General features: G+C 43.1%; 1 long non-coding RNA gene across 1 annotated transcript; it reads right to left on the bottom strand.

Moving 5' to 3' along the window:
* Positions 1-2,097: 2,097 nt before the first annotated feature.
* LOC107309676 lies at positions 2,098-13,310 on the bottom strand. Its single transcript, XR_001553281.2, has 3 exons — positions 11,610-13,310; positions 10,263-10,370; positions 2,098-9,698 (listed from the first exon to the last, which is right to left on the bottom strand). It is a non-coding gene; the product is annotated as an uncharacterized LOC107309676 (long non-coding RNA).
* Positions 13,311-23,075: the final 9,765 nt, after the last annotated feature.

The following is a 23,075-nucleotide window of genomic DNA, read 5'->3' as shown; positions in this document are numbered from 1 at the left end:
TGGGTTTAGCTAGAAAAACTATATAATCATCTACAACACACACTGCTATTAATACGTTATTAAAGTGAGAGAAAAAAAAATCCCACATGAGACCCTGTGACCTTGGGGAACTTTAAATGCACCTTACTAGCACAAAGCAGTCTTGGAGGGAGTCCACTGCATATCCTCTGCTTCGAACCATGCTGAACACAAACCTAGCCCCTGCCCTCAATACATGCAATGGCAACCGTTTCATTATGTGGGCATGCCCCAAACCCATGTTTTCCATGAGGAATGCACCTGTTTACTAAGGTAGTCAGGAGTCCTCCTGTTGAGTGCTGACATGTCACATCAATGAGGTTCTTGTTTATAGAAGTGGCAAATTGTTAATGTGAAGGCAATTTCCTGCATTACAACAAAATCCCGTGATATATTTCAGTTGTTGAAAACCTGGAATGAAGCAACAGCTCTGTGATAGGGAAATGCCATTGAGAGCTATGCAGCAACTGAAACTAAAGCTTGTGAAGTAAGTATAAGAGGAATAAACAACAACACAGCAAAACAGCAACCCCCACAGAAAGTACGGTTCCCTGTTAAATTATTCCTCAGTCCCACCACCGATGGTGGAGAGGATCCAGGCTTGTTGCTAGTAAAGAAGAGGTAAGAAGAGCAAATCACAGAATCATAGAATAGTAGAATCATAAGGTTGGAAAGGACCTACAAGATCATCTAGTCCAAACATTCTCCTATCATCATTACTGCCATTGAGCTACTGAAACATATCTCATAGCACCTCATCCCAGTGCCTCGAAAACCAGCAGGGACAGTAACCCCACTACTTCCCTGCACAGGACATTCCAGTTCCTGACCACTCTTTGAGGGAAAAAGTTTTTTCTTATGTCTAATCTAAATCTTCTCTGGCATAACTCATGGCCATTTCCTCAGTCCCTGTTTGTTGCCTGGGAGAAGAGACCAACCCCCTCACCACAACCTCCCTTCAGGAAGTTGTAGATTGCAGTGATATCTCCCTTGAGCCTCCTCTTCTCCAGGTTAAACAATCCCAGCTCCCTGAACCACTCCTCATAAGACTTGTGCCCCAGACCACTCACCAGTTTCGTTGCCCTTCTCTGGACACATTCTAGGGCCTCAGTGTCTTTCTTGTAGTAAGGAGCTCAAAACTGAGCACAGTACTTGAGGTGCGACCACACCAGTGTTGAATACAAGGGGCTGATTACATCTCTGCTCCTGCTGGCTACGCTATTTCTAATACAGGCCTGGATGCTGTTATCCTTCTTGGCCATCTGGGCACTGTTGGCTCGTGTTCAGCTGAGCACTGACCAACACCCCCAGATGCCTTTCCCCTTCTCAGTCATCCAGCCTCTCAGCCCCAAGCCTATAGCACTGCATGGGGTCATTGTGGCCTAAGTGCAGGATCTGACACTTGGCCTTGCTGAACCTTATCACATTCACCTCAGCCCAGCAATCCAGCTTATCCAGATCCCTCTGAAGGCCCTCGCTACCACCTCCCACTTTGGTGTCACAAAAATAAAAATTCAAGGGACACCTGCTTGCCTGTATAGGGTGAAACCTCATGCAACACTCTTGATTAAACTGCTGATGTGGCTTTTCAACACATTCAGTTTGTATAACAAAATACAAAGAGTGTGAGAAAAATTAAGACTGTCAGTAAGACTGAGACTGAAGTCAGCTGAGACTTCTGCTGCAGCTGTATGAGCTGCATGTCCAGTACCCTACCTTGGGGAAGTTGTTTGAGCACCAAGTTGCAGCTCTGATCAGATGAGAGCGGTGATATTTCACATTGTTCCTTTGGCTTGCCTTAATGTTTACATAGAGGCTCTAACCTGGTGGGAATTTGGCCTGGACTACAGATACCTCACAGGGGGCTGGCAGAGTATTCATGAGCTGGATTGCCTGGACAGCACTGCCCTCTGTCCCACACAGCTGCTCTGAAGCCCAAGAGCAGGGCTGGCTGCCTGGTTGTACCGCATCCACATCCCTTCAGATGCATCCCTACCATTGCTAGAAAAAACAATGCTTGCAGTGTAAGCTCAGAAGAAAGAAAGAAAGAAAGATAATTTGTGAAAATAATGCACAGGCTAATCCTGAAAATTTCTGTATCTGGACAGGCCTTGGCACCAGTACAGTAAAAGGTGGAGCAGTATAGTGGGATATTTTCAGACCTATTACTCTCAGGTAGATAACATTGAGCCTGAGCTTATGTTTCCAGAAGAAACTGTGTGACCAGAAAAGATTCAAAATGCACATAAACCTAGACATCGAGCTTGTCCAGACCACTGGTTTCTTCACCATCCATCCTTCTCTTTACCAACCAAACTGCATGCTCTGTATCTCCATGTGGTTTCACTTGGTGTCTCTCTCTGGTGGGACCTGATCTCAGAAGTCTTCAACTGTTACAGCCTTTCCTGCCACTATGAAGAAAATGGTTTTTAAGATTTTGGGTTGCTTCATCTCCACCACATCCTCAAACACAGGTCTATCTGCTGCCTTCTCCTAACCAGAGTGAAAGAATTTGCTCCTTACATCTCCTACATCTCAGGCAGCCACTCAGCAATGCAGCAGACTTACATAGCAAAAATGTTTGTTCTCCTCTCTGTTTACAGCATCTCTTGCTCCAATTTTCTTTTGTTTTGTTTTTCTCCTATTTTTTTTTTATTTTTATTTTTATTGACAGTATTCATTTTCACACTTCATCCAAAACTCAGATATCAAAGAACTCAAGATGGGAAATAATACCATTCTGTGATAAACAAGATACTTCCTAGACAATGGAAAGCCTCCATCCCCTGCTTTTAGAAAGGGCTTTTTCCACGTTCTCAAAGCAGGTACAACACCACCCGCACACCCCCAAGAGCAGGATTCAGCTTTGTCCTGAGAGGATTAGCATCTCAGCTCAGGTTTCAAGGCTACTTAACAGGTTAAGTCCATCTTCGTTTGTTAGATTCATTTTCACACTAAACCCTTTTCTTCTCCCTTCCTCCCCCAACCCTCTGCCACCCCATTATTTGTCCAGGATGGTCCCCAATTATATGACAGCTTTGTAGCTTCAGTAACCCAAGAAAAGGCTTTCTTTTCTTATTCCAAGCTACTTAAGATACACTGAAAGAGAAAATGCTTTGTGCAAGAATGTCATGCTGCCCTTTTCCATCCTCACTAAAACACAGGAGCACGGAGGTGATTTTCTCACCAGCTCTCATCTCTTCCTAAAGAAATTTGTTTGAGAAGCAAAGGCTGCTTCAGCAGGCTGGAACGAGGACTTCATAGGCTTTGTTTGAAGAGTGATTTTTTTTCTAAGAGATTTTCAGTGATGTGAATTGTGGGTATGAGTACCTATTTCAGGGTGAAGGACAACAGGAATGAGTCATTTAGTAGCTTGGATTTTCATTAGGGTCAATATGATAGAGACAAAGTCTTGAAACACAGGCCAGTTTTGCAAGAGCGTTTCGTAGCCTACCAGACAAATGACACACTGATTGAAGCCGTGCCAATTTATACCGGCATCAACAATGCTTTTGAAAAAGTCTCTTTATGAGACAGACAGCACTATTATCATTCACTGGCAATCACACCATTTGTACAACAATTTCATAATGCGACAGTCAGCTGCCGCTCCTCACACAGCCGAGCCAGGCTAGAGGCTCAGCATCACCAGGAGAGATCCTACTTCTCTCTCTGCCCTCTCCTTGCTCCAGCTCTGGTGCCCACCAGAGCCCTCTGTGAACAGACTTAGCTCACTAAGTCAGCTGAGAGGTGGGTCACTGAACTGAACCAGTTTATAAGGGTGTCTCGTGAGTGCTACAGCTGTGTAAGAACAGAGGTAGGCATGATGCCAGGAGATGGAAGTGGGGGAAAGCTGGGAATTACCTATCCGCAACTCCCTTCCTCTTCATATGGAGGATCAACTCTGTCTGCAGCCACAGAGGCAAACCCAAGCCAGGCTGGCTAAGAACAGTCTTTCCACTTCGGTCTGACTTGATTTTTGAGGGCTTTACTCCCTCTGTTATCCTGGAGGAAGGGGTGGATTTTCAGCCACACACTGTAGTGGGCAGGATTCAACTTCATTTGTAGATTTTCCAAAAGGTGGGATGCAGGGAGGAGGAGGGATGTATTTATAAAGAAGAAAGCCTTTCATAGGCTTTTACTGTCTCTTGTAACAAGCCTTGCTGTTACCTGGGTTTATTGGCTTTGAATTTGAGGTTGTTGCTGCTGTCACATTGGGTTTTTATTTGTTAAATCAACACTTTAAAAGCCCAGAGTTCTACAGATTCAGCAGAGGTCAAACAAATTGTTTGCATTTTTGCTATAAAAGGGGCGTGAGGGAGAGGGAGACAGATGGTAAATTGGCTGCTAGGAAGCAGAGCTTGAACTTTTTCAATAATGTCTCCCTCTTAACTCACAGCTGGCAAAACTCTCAGTTCTGTGGCAGGCCTTTCAGTGGGCAGATCAAATCCAGCAACACAGAAACAAAACTCACCAGGAGCCACACAGGGTGAGAAATTATTTCCTAATAAAACTACAAAGCACAGAACAATAACTGGGCAACACTGACATGTATTGTTGTCCTTTATCACAATCTCTTTATAAGCCTGGTTAAAGAACAGAGATGCAACTGTCCTTTGATGTCTTCGTTCAAAGGACTTTACACCCGCTTCCACCAGTGATAAGCCAGGGAAGGGGGAGAGGAGAGGCTGAAACACAGCAGAAAAGGCTTGGCAAATAAATACCTTGTAATACTTGTATTGCTGGAGACCCCACCATAAAAAACACAGCCACTGAAATCACATCTCAGATGTGAGATGAGCAGAGAAACTAACTCTTGCAGAAGCCCTTTCAGAGCTGTGAGTTCCCTGGAAACTCACTGGCGTGTCACCAAAGGGAGATGTGAATGTAAACTGAGCCTTGCCTGGGGGCATGGGGTTAGCCCTGCTTAGGGGCCCCTGGTACCTGGTTGTTGACATTTTCCTGGCGCTGCATAGCTAGGGCTACCCAAATCAACTCTAGCGGATCTTGCTGTCCCTCAGCTCTTTCACAGTGAGCTGCGGGGAAGCCTGTCTGCACATCAAGCAAAGCACCATCATTCTCTTGTCACTAACTGCTTGCCAGACACAGCATGGGAGAAGCTCACACCTGAGTGAATCCCTAGGTTTTCTCTACGGTGAAACAAACCATTGGAGGATGGATGACAGAAAAGATCACGGCACCGTCTCCACCAGGTTTGCTGCTTTTCTCTATACCTTTTTCCAGTAATTTTTGGCAGAGGTGCTGGAGGAGATGATGTTAACAGTTAACAGTTAACAGTTAAATCTACCAGAGATCCTCCATCAGAGCCCCAAATCTCATATTCAAGAGTGAAGTAAACATTTAACAGCAAAGGACCAGATGCTCTTGAAAATTCTGCTCCACATCACACACAGAAAAACCTAGCAGTTGCACACTAAAAATAATCCTGACTTTGAGTTTTCTGTTGCTGCAGAACCAAAAGACATTCCATACTGGCTCCCACTCTTGTTCACAGACTGCTAAATCTATGTAATGGAGCACTGAATACTGGTAAGATCACGGGGACTTTATTTTGGTAACAATCAAATTAGCTGGCACAATCTGAAGAGTCCCATAATCATTCTGATTCCAGGTATTACCTCTATTACCATCACCATTTATTCCAGATACAAAGAAAGCACACACCTTTGCAAAGGTCAGACATGAAGTTTGCACCAGACCTGAAAACTGAACACATATGCCCCGAGAGCTAACCTTTCACAGCCAGACCACCCCTCCTGTGAGAGCATGTTGACCATGAAGCTCTGGTCACAGTATGTAAAGACGCTTTGTATTTATTATCTTGTCACAACTGGAACTTGGTCTTAAAAACTGTTCATAAATAGGGTCAAGTTTCCCAACAACACTGGCTGCCCAAACAGATGTCACAGTTGCTTAAGTGTTTTCAGCATGTCTAGACACCACGTGGTGATTAACACCACTGGACTGCACTTCCATACGTGCTAGGAAGAGCAGAGCCCAAGATGTGGTAGATGAACAGTGGAAGGATTTTGGAAAATGCAGATGAAGTCAGAGAGAGAATTGAGTGTTTTCTCACATCCTACAAATAACTGTCTGAGCCTCAGCAGCATCCAATTAAGAAAACAATTAAGACTGAGATAGACACCAACCACAACTCTTTTGTCAGAGGCACTGTAAGGTGTTGCCAAAACATTAGCATCCCTTGATTTCAAACACAGCCTGGCAAATGGCAGAGCAATGATTCCCAGGATAGCTGTAGAGAGCATTCCAGCTTTTGCATGCAATAGGCTGGAAACTGTATTAAAACTGAAGATGTGAATAGCAAGCTAAAGCAGTAGATGTTACACTTCCTAACTGACATGCAAGAAGGGGAAACGCTGGGCTCTCAAGGAGCCCAGAGAAGAGCACAAGGCACTACACGGTCCTTCTGCTGCTGCAAACTCCACTAGAAGTGGCATGTTTTCCCCTGCCCCAACAGCCCAGTGCTTCATTCTGGCACTGACAGATATGGCATCGGTTCTGCTTATCCCACACCTTCCTGCTCAAAGCAGCATCCTCCCCTTGAAAGTCAGCCTCCTTCAGTCAGCCGCGAGCCTCACATGGTCAGACATGCACTGCAGATAGTGTTAGCTTTATGATTAGAGCTGTCTGCTGTGAGACACATTTTAAAATTCATGACCTTTCCCATCAGGGTTCAAAACCGGACTGCCCTGAAGATGAAAGCCTGGCTTAGACTCCTGCTGTAAGCCGCTTCCCTTCCTTCCTCCCCCCAGAGTTTCTCCTTCATCATTTACTTCCAATTATTTTACAGGCTGCCTTCCATTAACTGTGGTTTTAAAAATTGCTAATGAATTGAGGTAAATTAAAGTTCATCGGTATCTGAACCAAGCATGTGTTTCAACTTTACCATCGTGCCTGACTATCAAAGGTACCTTCTTTTGTCAGGTAGAAGATGCTCTAGGAAGGCTGCAGCTGGCCAAAAGAGATAGAGCAGAGTTTTGAAAGGAGAAAAACAAGAGAGAGTGCTTACACTGCCTGTGAAAAAGGTATTTGCAGAGGGATTGGCTGTAATACCCGTAAGATGAGGGAGGGGTGGAGGAGGGGAAGAAGAGAGGAGGAAATGCAAAGCCAGCCACAGCACACTTCTTGGCACTCACATAGTCCCGGAGACCTTGCCAATGGAAATTAAAGAGGAATGTGTTTGCTCCTTACCACAATTAAAAGCAACTAAAGGGAAAAAAAATCCTCCTCTCAGTGGGACTGTTGTCATGAATTGTATTTTACCGCTCTAACACACTCCCACTGTTGGATTTTTTCTCAGGGAAAATCCATGAGAATAAGAATGCATTGTCCTAATTTATGCTCTGCAAACCAGGATGTTTCTTTCAGTTCCCAGCAACTGTGTGAGCCATGTTTCCTAGTCAGGCTGGCTAGAAAACAGCAATTCATTCATTTTGCAGAGCATTTTGGGACTGAAAACAAGACCTTCCCAATGCAAAGAGGGGATTCTCTAAATATAAACCACTTAGGACCACTCATCGCCAGCCACCTGGCAGGGAAGTGATGGTGAGCCTTTGCACAGCTAGGCTAGGTGCTAGGTGCACAGCTCAGCTGCCCTTGGGTTTCCCATGGGGAAGTGAGCATCCCTCTGGATAATACGGTTGCTTGCATGCTTCTGCTTCCCTCCACTCTCATATCTGCACTGTGAAAAGCTCCTGTATTATTATTACATTTTTTATTTATTTTTTTAATATGGGAGCCCCATGGGGATGGGTGGGAGCAATAGGGGCTGATTGTGCTATTGGGATGCTGGCAATAGCCACCACTCAGATTATGCCATGTATAGCCATGCTCAGCCTATGCTATCCACAAATGTAGGATGAAACAGTAGTAAACATCACTTTCATGGGATTTACCCATTGCTTCAAAATCATTACAGGAACATATGCACCTATGATCAACTTCACGCTGTTCTTTCTTGGTGAGGAAGGACATCATCAGGGATGATCTCTTACTCCTCTTAAAATTAGTACTGGTAAAACATCCATGGGGATCTCTAGATGGCCTATCAAGATGCACAGCCACCCAAGCACCTGTCAGTGCTGCATAGGGGAGAATGACCCCAAATAAGATGGAAGTAAAAAAGGAAAATGTACTTTACATAGACCTGTGTTTCTGTCCAGCTAGGCATGACAAGCAAGGGCTGGATGCATTGTAGATTGTTGTACTAGACAGAGAGGCTGATCCACATCAAACTAGGCCAAAAGAAAGATTCTACTTGCCTAAGCCAAGTAGAAGTCCCCTTGACATTACTATGGACAATGCAGGCTGAAGGTATGGGCAAGGGTAGAGTCCAGTGCCACAACATCAGTGATTGTGTAAGATCCAGGAAGCCTTCTCTCCCAGGCAACATAGCAAGTAAGGAGTGTGGATTCACTTTGCTGAGCAGAAGTTCAAACTTACCGCTCTTTATTTCTTGCCAGAAATGCAGTGTTTGATTGATGAAAACCCCCTGAGGGAGTGTAGAGGATGGAGATGAAGGTCTGTCTTGGTATGGATTTCTGTATGCTTTTTTTTTTTCTATTTAATAAACAATTATTGGAATTAACGATAGAGTCTGTGTTTGCTATCTTGAGCTCCCCATAGCATAGTGAGAGTTAGTATGGGCAGGAAGACATAAGCTTCCTAGAGTAAAGGAGACTAGGATGGACCACAAGCCAAAAAAAGCAGCACCAAGAACTGTTGTCAAGAGAAGGAACAAGGGCTCTGTAGTACAAGGCACTGCTAGTCCATTTCATCCTCAGAACCACACACCTGCAAACCATTGCATGTTGGGGTTGTAACAAATGAGTGTGCAGTGAGAAGCACACCTTGTTCACTTGCCAGGGCTTCTGGGAATCAGCAATAAAGCCTCACAGTCCCAAGTAGGATGCAACCGAAATATGCAGGGTCAGCTTGCAGGGACTTGTGATCCTAACCTTTCCACAGGTAAAGGGTAGCAAAGAAACATGCAGGAGCCGGGCTCTTTCTGTTACAAAGGTTTCTTTACAAGTGTTTGTTCCTCTGTTGCTCAAAGCCTGTTGCAGCTCGTGAAGGTAAATAAATAAATAACAGCCCTTAGATGAAGGGCATATTCCATTTCTGTCCTGTAAAATATCCAGTTCATATCAGCACAATATTTTTATTTTGAGATGTATTCAGTTTCTGGCACTGCTGTTACCTCACAGTCCTTTACCATTTTTGGCATTCCTACTGGTCATCCACAGGGTTTGTGCTTTGACTTTGTTGTGCTGTACACTCCTGCTTGGTCCATACTGTGCTGTCTCGGGAAGGACAACTTGCAAGATTTGCCAGTCATTGCATCTTTTAAGGTGTTCTTCATCAAAAAGTGATCGTTTCCAACTGATGTGGACCACAGCCAGAAAAAACAGCTTTTCTGTTGCTCTCAAATAATGGTTTGGGGTAGAAATTTCACAATGGCTGTGATCTGGCCTGAATGGCAACACCGTTGTCAGCTGTGGCGGTTAAGTTTGAGTTGCATCAAGATCATCAAGAAGGTCCCTGATAGCGTGGCCAGACAAATAGGGCATATTACTTAGAGTGATTGTAATTCCAAGCCTTCAAAAGTGCAAGTCCAGCAGGCATGTTGTGGGCCACACCTGCCATAAAAGAAGGATGTGAACATCTGACATCCATGAACATGGAGCATTAGTCTCAAAAAAGAAATAAGAAGTACAAAAGATCTAGGCTGTGCTAGGCTAAAGTGCTAGGCTATGCAAGGTCTAACGGGACATGCCAAATGGAGGATACAGAATATGATACCAAATACCTATCATAAGGATCAAGTTACCCCCAGAACATACTCAAAAGAAACTAGATACATTCTCATTGTGATATTTTTCTCATGATGCTGAGGTATTTCTAATTTGATCCTAGATATCTTATCAGGGGGTTTATCGTAACTGTAAACATACATGTTATTCTAGTGGTTGAGGCATTGGCTTTTGATATTGGAGACCCAGGTTTTCATTCCTGTTCTGAATCAAGCAGTGGTCACCTGATGCCACTGCTTGATTCAGCAGTGATGTAAAGCTGAGAAAGTCAAAACGAGCTAGTCCCATATAAACTTCAACATTATGACATTTCAAAAGTTATTTTTGATAAGCAAGATGACTGACTCATATTATAATACATACAGTTTCCAATGAACTCACTGTTTATACCTGCTTCCACGTGAGCTAAGTACGGTTTCAGGAACCTGGAGACTTTAGCAGTACAATTAGGAGAGAGGCCACTTGATATCGTATTTTCTTGATCCACTTGCTTTGATGCTGTTGTAGACAAAAAACAAAAACAAAAACAAAAAAAACAGCAACAACAAAAACCACTCTAAGTGGAGAACAATGATGACACAGAACAGAAGTTAGAGCATAACCTAAAGAAAACTCTGTTCTTTGTTAAAATATGCAGGATGGTTTAGGATGGTTTGAAAGTTCAGTAAAGAAGTTTTTATTGCTCGGTCTCAGAATATAATTTCCATAGCCCCCTACTTAATTTCCCCATTGGTTTCTTCCTCATTACATTCAATAAATATTTTTCAGATGGGATATTAGCATTTTATTGCCCCTTTGTAATATGGCAAAATGACTGGAAATTACATCTGTTTCCCCTGTTACAGGCGTTTTATTTACCAGTACTCATAGTGCAGTCACTGAGGATACTGCTGAATTTGGAACACAGAGATTAAGCAAGACCCAAAATATTGAAGTTTCAAGAGCAAAATTTTTTACACCTCCATGTATGCCAAAGCATACTGGCCTGACAGCCATGGGGCAACTTTCTTTCCCTCCCACACAGATGGGATGCACCAGATGCTTTGTGCATGCCTTGCTCCCTATCACAGGAAACAACTATTGCAGAAGCAGCAGCAGCCAAAGCTTCCTGATGCTGTTTGGCTGGAAGCCTTTGATCCAGACCCAAAAGGGCCATTCCTAAAATCCAAAGACAGCTCCACCATCTCTGCTTCCTCAGCATGTGGATTTTCTGCTCAGCACCAACTGCTCTGGAGGAGAGGCTGAAATCCATTGTGAAGTAAACTACAAGAATTTACATCAAATAGCAAGTCATTAATTCACCCACTGCTTGAATAAAGCAAGGATTTGAAAATAAATTGACTCTAGAAAATAGGAAGAAAGTATGAAACATTTGTTGCATCAGATGCATTTTATATGCCTTGGCACGTGTGTTATTCATCAGGCCTATATTTCTTCTTTTAATGGAAACCTTTAAATTTTGTTTATAGACACACTGTTCATATCTGTGTTCTCACCAGGCACTGAATCTGGGGAAATCACAAAAACTGCTAGCACGTTCCTTCCAGAGGCAATATCATTGGTGTATTTTCCTCTGCTTGTAAGAGATTTATCCCAGCTTGTGCACAGATAGTTTGCAAGGGCTCATTTACATTGTTTTGTACTCAATACCCAGGTGCACTCTGTGCTGTATAAGAAGAAAACAACAAAACACTGTTTTTAGTGTCACCTTCTTCATTTACCATCAACCGAACTTACCAAGCTTGTTTTTGTCTCCTCTTCCACCTTTGAGTCTACTAACACCTCTAAGAGGAAAAGCAAATCTCATTGTTCTCCACTAAATTGAAATACACTTGGTGAGTATATCACACATGCAGTAGTGTTATACCAACTCCATACCCCTTTCAAGAAAGAAAAAAATGTGTTGAATTCTTCTGGCTTTGTTGTTGTTGTTGTCATTTTAACTGTATCCTCTACAATTTTATTCTTTATATCCTAAGTCCCAAAAGTGCTCTTTCAGACTGGATTGCCAGACTGTGCAGTGGCAAGCTGCAGTGGAATAGCCACACTTGGTCTTAAAAGTTGTACAAGCTCCAGTCTTGTTTACATCATGGTGTAGTTTGCCTCCACAACTTCATCTTCAGCCAAGTGAAGATGAAGATCTTAATAGCAACAAGGTACTCCAGTTGCATCCAGTTTCCTGCACATGATAAATCACCCTACCTGGAAGAGATTCTTCATGTTACAATCATTTCCACTGAGAACATTGAGTGCAGAGCAAGTCCAAGGCAGGCATGGAGGACACTGGTTTGACCAGGAAGGTGCTCAGCACCATGCAACAAGTCAGCAAGAGCCTGAGAGAGCAAAGCCCACATCTTCTGAGTTCATCTCAGCAATGAATTATTGGACACTGCTTCTCTTGTACTCAACCATCCTCTGTGTATCTTCTGAGGTCTTTTGAAGACTTCAGGGGTGTGACTGAAAAACACTTGCTTTTATGACTAGATAGATGGCCTTCTGCTGCAGCAATATAATTGCAAAGGGAAAGGCTTGGAAGAGGAAAGAAGTCTCATCCCTTGACAGAGGTGGCCAAAACACATACAGTGCTCTGATGCACAGAATAAAGCACTTCAATGCCCAGCTGTGCTGGTGAGGAAGCCTCTGCACAGTGGCTTCCTAGCACAAACACTGCCTAAAATGACACTGTGTATGTCTTTGCTATACACAAATGGTTTGCCCAAGCTGCATGTTTCTGCTCCATTTCCTAAGTTTTAGCCTGTCTGGCAGATTAAACAGCATCCATCAATCAAGCTCAGCAAGGCTGTTATCTGGAAGTGCAGTAAGTCTCTCTCCACACTCTCTGCTCCAGCTGCATCCTTCACCAAATAAGCTAAGCCAAATTATCTTGGAGCTCTCAGGACAAGACCATATGCCCAGCATCTGGAGAAGGCACACTGAGAGCATGGCCCCTGCCTTGCCAGTGCCATGGCTTTCTTCCCCAGCACAGAATGATTTGGATCCTCACAGGTTCCATCAGAATGGGCAGACAGCAGCCATGATGGGCCCCTGCAGGAGCTCCAAGAAATCCCAAGTGGTACTAGTCACATTGTCTTAGAAGAACATCTTGTCTCACCCTTTCCACAAGAAGGCTTCCTAGGTGATACATATTCTGAAACAACAGATAATATTAGTTGTTGCAAACTCTCCTGAACATTATGCTACAGGGATATTAATATTATCCATAGGATTTTATACAATATACTTAATTGTATCAAAGATAGAAATGAATACTTAGTGGATCTTACTACTAAAATGTGTCAGAATAATCTTTAAGAGCAGTAAATTATGGTGACAGGAGATAACGTTACAAATGCAAGCCTGAAAATGTATGATATTTCATGTTATATGCATGAAAAAGTTGCAGAAAGTGGAAAAGAAATTGTTTATAAACTTAAGTTACAAAAATGAAAGGCCACATGGTGATTAAACAAGGATAGTATGTGAGGGAAAGAAGTTATACATTCAGACAACTGCTTCAGTAGTCACACCTACTATGAATGGGACTAACGAGTGGTTTAGCAAAGCAAGTGACTGACTATGGCAATATTCAAGCTTGCAGAATGAATAGCTTTCCCCTTGCCACAGCTGTCCTCACCTTCCTCAGGCACTCCCCATCCTGGCCCCTGTCAGCTCAAGTCCTTCAGCCTTTACATGGAAACGCTCAATATTGCCTGTGCAGCTGAGAAACTTGAGCCATTAAACCATTGCTATTTCAGAAATAACATTTGTAGTGTCAGGAAGCCAAAATAAACCATACCTTCCAAACTGATTTACAGTTTTTCATACTTTTTTTCTGGAGAAAAAAGGCAAAGTGGTGCAAATACCACATTACTCAGCACTTAAGCTGCTAGTCTGGTCACTGCCATGCTTATGTTCTTCCCATGGGTTTGCTACCTTCTAGCTTTGGCACAGGGAAACCATTTAATCTCAACATTTTTAATGAGCTTACCTTTATAAGAGAAATTAGACTATTCACACAAAGGGCTTTGTGTTGTTAAGATGAAAACATGAGTTAATTTGGTAACGATATAATTTTTTTTCTTTGAAATGGAGGGGGTCACCAGCCTAGACAGCTTACACAAATGCACGTGAATAAATACACACATTTAAAACCCACTCTGAGGCAATTCAGACATGAGATTTGGAGAGAAAACAGCCGTAAGATCAGCATAAAATGTTTTAGGAGAAGTTCAAAGGAGAGATTTGAAACAGAAGTGTGATTGGCATGCAGAAGGTGGACAGACTTTCCAGTCATAGAAAACAGCATGAGAGTTCCAGCACCAAAGGAAACAAGATATTTGCCTATCCACCAAAGGAAAACTGGGAGCTATGTTTCCAGCAAGAGAGATGTCACTGTTGCTCCCACAAAATATGTGCAAATATTTTCCAACATCTGTTCTCAAAATGTCACATTTCAACAAGGAGCACTGCCCACCTGTAAAAGAACCTAATGAGTGACAGCATCGGTAGACAAAGGAAAGGCAACTGATGTCATCTACCTGGTCTTCTGCAAGGCCTTTGACATGGTCCCACATCACATTCTTATCTCCAAATTGGAAAGATATATTATTGAAGGTATTACAGATGACTATTTAGTGGATAAGGAGTTGGTTGGAAGTTCATAGCCAGAGTATTGTGGTCAATGGCTCTACGTCCAGGTGGAGGTTGATAATGGGTGGTATCTTCCTGGGGTCTGTCTTGGGTCCAGTACTCTTTAACATCTTTATCAGTGACACAGATGATGAGACTGAGTGCACCTTCAGCAAATTTGCTGATGACACCAAGCTGAGCAGCACAAAAAGTATGGCAGAAGGAAGGGGTGCTTTCCAGATAAACTTTCGATATTTTGATTTGGTAAACTTAAAAGGTGGGTCCTTTGGAACCTAATGAGGTTCAACAAAGCAAAGTACAGAGTTTTGAACTTGGGTTGGAGTAATCCCAGATATATATACAAACTAGGAGACTTGAGAGTGGCACTGCGGAGAATGACTTAGGGGTCCTGGTAGATGAAAATCTTAACATCAGCCAGCAGTACACCTGTAGCCCAGAAGACCATTTTTATCCTTGGTTCCATCAGAAAAGGAGTGGCCATCAGAGAGAAGGAGATTGTCCCCCTCTATTCTGTCCCAATGAGGCTCCAGCAGGAGTGCTGGGGTCCCCAGCACAGGAAAGATGTGGAGCTTTTTGAGAGGGTGCAGAGGAGGGTCATGAAGATGATCCAAGGTCTGGAGCACCTGTCCTATGAAGAAAGGCTGAAGGAATTGGGCTTGTTCAGCCTGGAAAAGAGAAAGCTGCAGGGAGACTTCATTTCAACTTTTCTGTATTTAAATAAAGTTTATAAACATCAGGGAAATTAACTTTTTTACACAGATAGATAGTGACAGAATGAGGGATAATGATTTTAAACTAAAGAAAGGGGAATTTAGACTTGATGTCAGGATGATGATTTTCACTGAGAGAGTGGTAAGGTGCTGGAACAAGATGCCCAGAGTAACTGTGGATGCCACATACCTGGCGGTGTTTAAGGCTAGGTTGGATGGGGCCCTGGGCAATCTGATCCAGTACTTGATGTAGTGGCTAGCAACCCTGCCTGTGGCAGGGGGGCTGGAACTTGACGATCCTTGAGATGCCTTCCAACTCAAGCCATTCTATGATTCTATTCTATGATTCTAAGGTGCACGTATTTGTATTTTACATGGGCTCACTGTGTTGATGCAAACAGAAGCTGATGTTTGAAAATATGGCCTTGAATAGTTTCACTGGAAGCAGAATGCAGACAGATTTTCAGAATATGTTTTATGTTTATGGCACTATTTCTGCTGAACCCAGGAGAAAAACCATTACTATGATAACCTCAGATGCTGCATGTCTAAACAACTTATATAACAGGCAGGGAACCTTAACTTTACTTCATAAATTATTTAAATATTAGGAGGCTGTAGGTCCCAAAGTGCCAATAGAGTTGAATATCAGTATCATAACCAGTGGTAGCAGGACACCACTTTTTGAAACTGCCATCATTGCAGAGCTGCAAGTACCTCACCTGAACTTGACAGAACCATTTGCTAAGTAATGGCAACAGAAATAGGAGTCAAAGGAAGGTATAAAATGCAGACATGGGAGTCAGCTGATAAAGAGAAAGCAGTCTGTGAAATAAAAAGTCATAGATGCTTCTGAATAGACATCTAAGCCCTGCATTCACTTTGACCTTGATTCTGGACCTTTTGCTGCTGCTCCCACCTACAATGTGAAAGTGATGCTTTTCCATCTCGCAGCTCTACTATGAAAATAAATCCATTAATATTTCTGAGGTATTCAGGATACTGTCAGGCTGAATGATAGCAAAAACCCTATGAGGAAATTAATAACTCATTCTTCAGTGCAGTATCTGAGTAGGATGTTGGAATTAAGGTATCAGCTCCTCCCTCCACCATCAGAAAATGATGAAGAAAAATCATTGAATAGGTGCTTATTGAATGAAGGTTGTCAGTCCCATGGACAGGATAAAACATCATCCTGTGATGCTAATTTGTAATTGTGTCCTTAAAGCTTGCCTTACAATGTACATTCACAAGGCAACAGAACTGAAGTCACACTGGTAGCTCAGCTCTTGAACTTTCATACTTTCTTACTGCAGCTTTGGCAGGGAGGGATGTGAATATCCATGTGTACAAATCAATTCTCAAAGTTGACTCTCATGGGAAAAAAAAAAACAACCTTTCTCCAACATGGTAAGGTTTCATTCTCCAGGTTGACTTCCACCGAAAGGTTTATAATCCTTACACATTTACATGCTAGACAATGGAAAACACCTTCCACATAAAACACAAGAAGATCTGGAAAGGGCTGATGTAGAGATGGAGAAGAGCTGAGTGGCAGCTCATTCAGCCTAAAAAAAACACCTCACAAGAACATCATGTGAGAAAAGCCTTCAAGTAAAGGTAGAAAAGCTCAGCGCTGTGCTGGGCACAGAAATGGGGAGCTGAAGCAGAAATTAGGGCAGCCTACATGGGGCTTAGCATGGGGAAGAAGAGATGGCAGAAAAAGTAGCCAGTGGTGAGGAGGTGGATCAGGACATGCCCTGTGGGAAATCATGTGAGAAGGTTCACCAGGACCAGTCGAGAAATAACAGGTAACCTATCAGGCACTCGCCCAAAGGCAAATCCTTCATCTGTATTCAAAGAGGCAATCCATTGCTGGGATGCCTTGTCTGAAGCTGCTCTCCAAACACACAGCATTTCTCAGCCTCACCTTCCCAGGTGTCCATGGGTTGTGATGTCCAGCTCATGTCCTTCACGGAAGCAGGCAAACGTTAGAAATTAGCACCCACTGTAAATAAACCACCACAGGCTGAACCAAAAGAAGGCATGACCTCAAGCCCCATAGCAGAAGGCCATTGTTGTTTCAAGGGCTGGTTTTGTTCCCTATTGAGTACAGTAAATTTTTATGTACAGATCTTCCTTTCAAAAATGCCAGCCCTTCCCTAGGCCTGCACTTTGAGGTGATTGTTGCTATTTGTGAATGACTTGGGAATTAATTAATGTGAAGCCAACTGGCTTATAAATGGTTGGCATTGTGAACAGCCAGAGAATCATGGGGAGAGCAGTTTATGTGGTCAGAGCCACATTCAGTGCTATATGTCAAGGGAGAAGATTTATTATCACAGTAGGTCCATTTTCCAAAAGTTTGCAAGGGCTGCTTTATAATGAAGGAGCACTGTTCATGGCACAGTCAGCACCTATTTCTTTTTATCCTCTGGGGTGTATTATAAATCCCAACCAGAAAAAGAAGGTGGGGGAGGGTTATTTAGCACTTAGAGAATGAAATCTCAGCGTAAGAACAACATAAATATTATGTTTACTATGGAAAGAAAGTGCAAAGATATATATATATATACACACACACACACATATATACATATATATACATATATATGTACGTATATATATATTTAATGCACATAAAATAGCAAACCTATTTCTACCATGATGTCAAAAGTTGAACTCCCACATTACAGCTAATTAAATTAAATGAGCCTAGCAGGCGGGATTATAACCTATAAATATTTTTGGTTGCTTGCCTCCCTCAGAAACAATCTTTGATTTAAAAATATCACAGAATAAAAACAAATAGCTCGTAACATGGTTTAGGTACTTAATAATTAGAAGAGGGAGGAAGGAAAGGCTTGTGTATCTGCATTTAAAAACATTCAGCTGGGTATCTTTAACTAGAAAACAGCCCTGAATAGAATAGAAAACACAGACAGAGGTGGTGGCTACAGAAAAACTTTGCCCTAATTTGCGGGCATAGGGAAGGGGTTGGAAGGGAGCTAGGGCAGCAGCTGGGAGCTGCAGCTGGAGGTTTTTCTCCATGCCTGCCTCTACTACTGGTGACCACAGCACTCAGGCTTGTCCCCCAGCCTCTACACTCAGAGCTCTTGGTGTTATTCCTCCTTTACTCCTTCTCAATGCGCCTCTTTTTGCCTCCTGCTCATGCTGTGATTTCTCTTGCAAGCTGCTGCCTGCAGTAACTTGGCTGTGGGTGTCTGGGGCCAGGGAAGGTATGTGTGAGCAGCCTTACCATCTCTGTTCTCCCCAGCTAGGTTTGGGGAGGGTTGAAGTTACTGGTCTTGGATGAAGCTGGCTGACAGGTAGCTCTGCTGTATACTAAAATCACCAGAACACAAATGGGACCCTCAGCACGTCATCCCATTTCCCAGCCAGTACAATCCCTTCTGCCACAATGGCTGGAAGGCTCCAAAGCTCCAGGCTCTTTGGCATTGACTTTAACCCTGAGATCAAACTCCTGCAATGATACATGGATCAAACAGTTCTTGATAACCATGCACATGCAAAGGTATTTATGAATTCACTATGATTTGCCTCATCAATACAAGACCAAGAAAAATGTGTATTTAGTTGTGCCAGCTAAACTGAATTCCTATTAGAATCTTGCACCTAAAGCTCCACTATAATTGTACTTTCTTGAAAAGAACTTAAGGACTTATGATAGTACCAATAAAAATTATGATGTTTCATGTTCTATTTCCTCTTACAGCAAAATACCATTCTATATTTCTACATAACAGGGAGGAAAATAAAAGGTAAAGTGAAAGAAGCCAAAGAAGTCCCCTGAGACAAACGTGAAAATTCATGCTTTTCCCAAACCACAAGTGAGGAACCAGATAGCATAATGTATATAAGTGAAAGCAGCAGCTCTATTTCATGCTAGTTAGACCATCAGATGTTGAAGCCATCATTGCCAAGAACTCCCATGTAGTTAGTTTTAAAAAGAAATCTCATATACAATGAAGTAATTTTCTGAAAATATGTTTTTTGAATCACTTGTCTAGTGGGTTTCTACAGAAGCCATTCTGTCCTCAGAGCAAGCCAAAGGCAGTGCTAAGTTTCACAAGAGCTGGATAACTCAGAAATTAAAGATACTGTTCATTTTTTGGGTCACACCATGTGCTTGGAGTTGGTTACACTGAAATAGCATCTTTTTCCTTAAAGGACAGCTGTGACAGAAGCTTCCAGCCCCTCTCTGGTGATGGTAAGAAAGCAGAGGAGAAAAGGAATAAACACTGTAGAACTAAACAGCATGGAGAACTTATCACGTTCTTCAGACACTTAGAATTTTGTGGGATTTCCTGTGCGTTTATAAGGGGATTAAATGCAGCACTTAAAACAAGCATGCCCTTGCCACAATGTACTTGTTTTCTTTGAGCTTCATGACCAACAAAAAACCACATGCACTACAACAGTTATTTTTACCAGCAAAAACAGAACACTCCCCTGCTGCGAGGGGTTCTCTTGAGCCCTCGCCCCCATTGCCACTGCAACCGGCTGCTCAGCATCTGCCCATCTGCTCCCAGCACACATCCCACAGAGCTGAGCTTCTCCTACCTACCCCTTCCACCCCATTAGTGCATGCAGCGGGATGAGCATCTTGGGGAACACAGAGCTGCACAAAATCCACAGCAGTGGTTGCGCACTTCCCCATCTCCTGTTGCACATCCTGGAGACCCAGTTACAGTATTGGTGCAAGGACACGATGAGCCTGAGGTCACAAAGAAGCTACAATGTCACCAGGAATTTAAATCAGGCCTTTGAATGCCAAAGCTGCATCATAATTCCTGGGTGACGCTTCTCCATCAGTGCAAAAAAGGGAGAGAGGGGGAGGACAGTGAACAGTCTTCAAACCCCATCAACTCCTCTGCTGTAAAGTCATCCCACACGAGGCAGCTTAGCTTCAGTCTGCAGCTAAGGAGAATGCCCAACCCATTGCTCTCATTTAGAAAAATAATAATAATAATAATAATAATAATAATAATAATAATCATAATCATAATCATAATCATAATAATAATAAAGGAGAGGAAAAAAAAAAAAAAAAAAGAGGGAAAGAGGGAGGTTTAACTGGTGTATTATCAGAGATTTGGAGGTATTAAGAGCCTGTTCAGCTGTGTCCTTGCTAACAGGTGTCCCCAGCAGTGAAATGCAATTAATATGGAGAGGATTTCTGGGAACAAGGGGATGGTTAGGTCAGCCAAAAATCCCGCATTAAAACCAGGGGCTTGTTTATGGCTATTAGGACAAGACAATTCTGATAAAACTACAGACATTCAGGTGGCCCTGGGTTCACTGAAAGGCTTTGTAAGAAAATTATCAAGCTTTTCACACTGTGGTGGCACAGACACGTCTGCAAAACACTGGCAAGGAGCCAGCAAAGCCAAAAATGCCCTGTGCTGCCGTATTACATGCTAAGAACCACTTTTCTCCTGCCTTATCCTCGCTTTCTGTCGCCTTCCTGAGCGTTCTGGTCTTTACCCTCTCTCATTTTCTTTGATCTGGTTCTCAAGAGAAGAACATCTGATCCCAGTAATCTCAAAAGAGCCACAACAGTGGGAGGCCCATTAAATCTCATTTTCAGCTTGTCCTGAGAAATTGAGAGGAGGGAGAGGATGAACAAGAGAATGCCAAGAAGGGCTGTTGCTGTAAATAAGAGAAAACAGAGGGCACATCAAAAAGGGAAGAGGTTGTGGAAGGATCAATGGTCCCAAGCTAGAGATTAGTAAAGACACACCCCAGCTGGCTTTCTGCAAGAAGCAAATGTCTGTGGTGAAGGAAGCATGAAATAAAATACTGGTAAAAGCCTGTGCTAATACAGCATCAGGATTCTAAGTGTGAATGCAGAGAGGCCTTTGAGAGCCATCATTACACATCCTGTGTGATAACGCTGAAGTCAGACTGTAGCAGGAATCCAAAACCCAAACTGTTTTAATTCTGTTCTGCTCTAGAGGCTCAGATTTACACCTCCAAACCCCAAGTCTCAGTGCCCTCTGTTCTGGACTCCCTGCAGACAAAAAGCATTTCTGTTGTGTATATAAATGTGAGTATATGCAAGCGAGTCCTTGTGTATATAAATGTGAGTATATGCAAGCTGATTTTATCTTTCAGAGTTTTTTGGGTCTAACCTTGTCAGGCTAACTGACCAGTAGCAAGCAGCATGGGAGACAAAGTACAGGATTCCTAAGGGCAGAGGGGAAGCTGAAAGTAAATTAATCCCTATATAATGTGGTATTTAGTACGCCTATTTACTAGATGTCAGGAAGCCAAGACATTGCCATGAATTCAGTAAACTCCACTCTTAAAGCGATGATTCAGAAAAAGGGTTTTGCAGTTGAAAAGAGACCACACAGGTTACTTCTGATCTTCAAAGCGAGCCTGGAGCTCCGATGACCCTCATGCCTGTGGACGAGCGGTCCTTGCAGGCAACCTGACTCCATGCAGTCTTGGCACAAGTAGGACAAGGATGGCAAAAGCACTTCCTGTTCTCCAGAGGCTTTGGAAGCAGCTGATAAGACTCAGCAGATCCTAGTAATTAAAAAAGCAGGTGGAAAAACATAACACCATCACTCTGGAACTCAGTACACTGATTTCTCTGCTGCCCTCAAGCTCGAACATTTTCCTTTTATTTCTCCCCTTTCCCTCCCACTCTACGTCCATCATGAAAAATTAATTTCCCTTTAGTGGAGTTCACAAGCAGGAGGGGAAGTTAAAAATAAGCTGCTTAAATGCCTTTGTTCGTACAAGGGAAAAAGATCCAATAATTTCAGGCCTAGGTGTATCTGAAATTATGTAATCACATTCACCGGCAGGGAGGAAACATTTCAGCTGGCAAACAGGGGTCCAAAGCAGTCATACCATGGCAAGCTTGAAATAGCAAGTGGCAGGCACTCAAATAAAATAACCATAACGAAATCTAGAAGATTAGAAGGGAAAAGGACACAAACCAGCTATGACTTGACCTTGGTTTCAGTTTACTACAGTTGAAACAACTGAAATCCGCATTGCCCTAAGCCTCATCATTTAGTCGAGAGCTGCCTTCAATGAAAGCAGTCAGAGGGAAACATTTTTACACACATTTGTCTGCTCTAATTTTCCTCCAGCTGCTGCCTTTCCAAATTTGATCTCCAGACAAACGGTACCAAGACAGGTGATTTAATCGATCAAGCTAAACTGAAATAACTGGCAGCCAGCACACAGAAATGATGTGAAGGTACCTAGGGTAAGGAGCCACAGAAAGGGAAAGGAAGATGAGCATTGACTCAGGAGCAATCCTATCACCTCCTGACTCCATCACCTTGGCCACCTCCCACATTTGGGGCTGCTGGAAAGGATTGCATTGCCCACAGTATGGGATGCAGTACCGCCATCTACATCCATCTCAAAAGGAGCTGGTGAAGAGCCAGGTGGTCCCACAGTCCTCTTCTTCCACTTGGTCTGCTTCTCTTCCACCAGGTCCTCCTCACCAGGGCTCATCTGATCCCACAGCAGCCTTGGAAAGAGCCCAGAGCACAGAAAACTGACCCTACAAGAAGAGGAAAGAGGAAGGGGACCATCATTGTCCCCTAAACAAGGAACACAGCAGGAGAACTGAAGAGTGATGAGACCAAGATCGGGCAGCCTTGTTTGCCATCAGAGGAAAACATCTTTGCACCAGATACGTCCTCAACTCACTGTGCAGCCCCATCACCAATGCTGAGGCTTGGCCAGAACCACCAATATCCACGAAACCTCCTGCTTCCTTTCCCACTCATTCTACCCCTTCACAGCATTCACTGTTCCCCCACAAAGCAGTCCCTGAGTTATCAAGGCATTT

This window comes from Coturnix japonica, chromosome 2, assembly GCF_001577835.2.
Source record: "Coturnix japonica isolate 7356 chromosome 2, Coturnix japonica 2.1, whole genome shotgun sequence".
In the NCBI taxonomy this organism is placed as follows: Eukaryota; Metazoa; Chordata; class Aves; order Galliformes; family Phasianidae; genus Coturnix; species Coturnix japonica.
The sequence above is the reverse complement of the archived record's forward strand: the minus strand, read 5'-3'. Positions and strand labels throughout refer to the sequence as shown.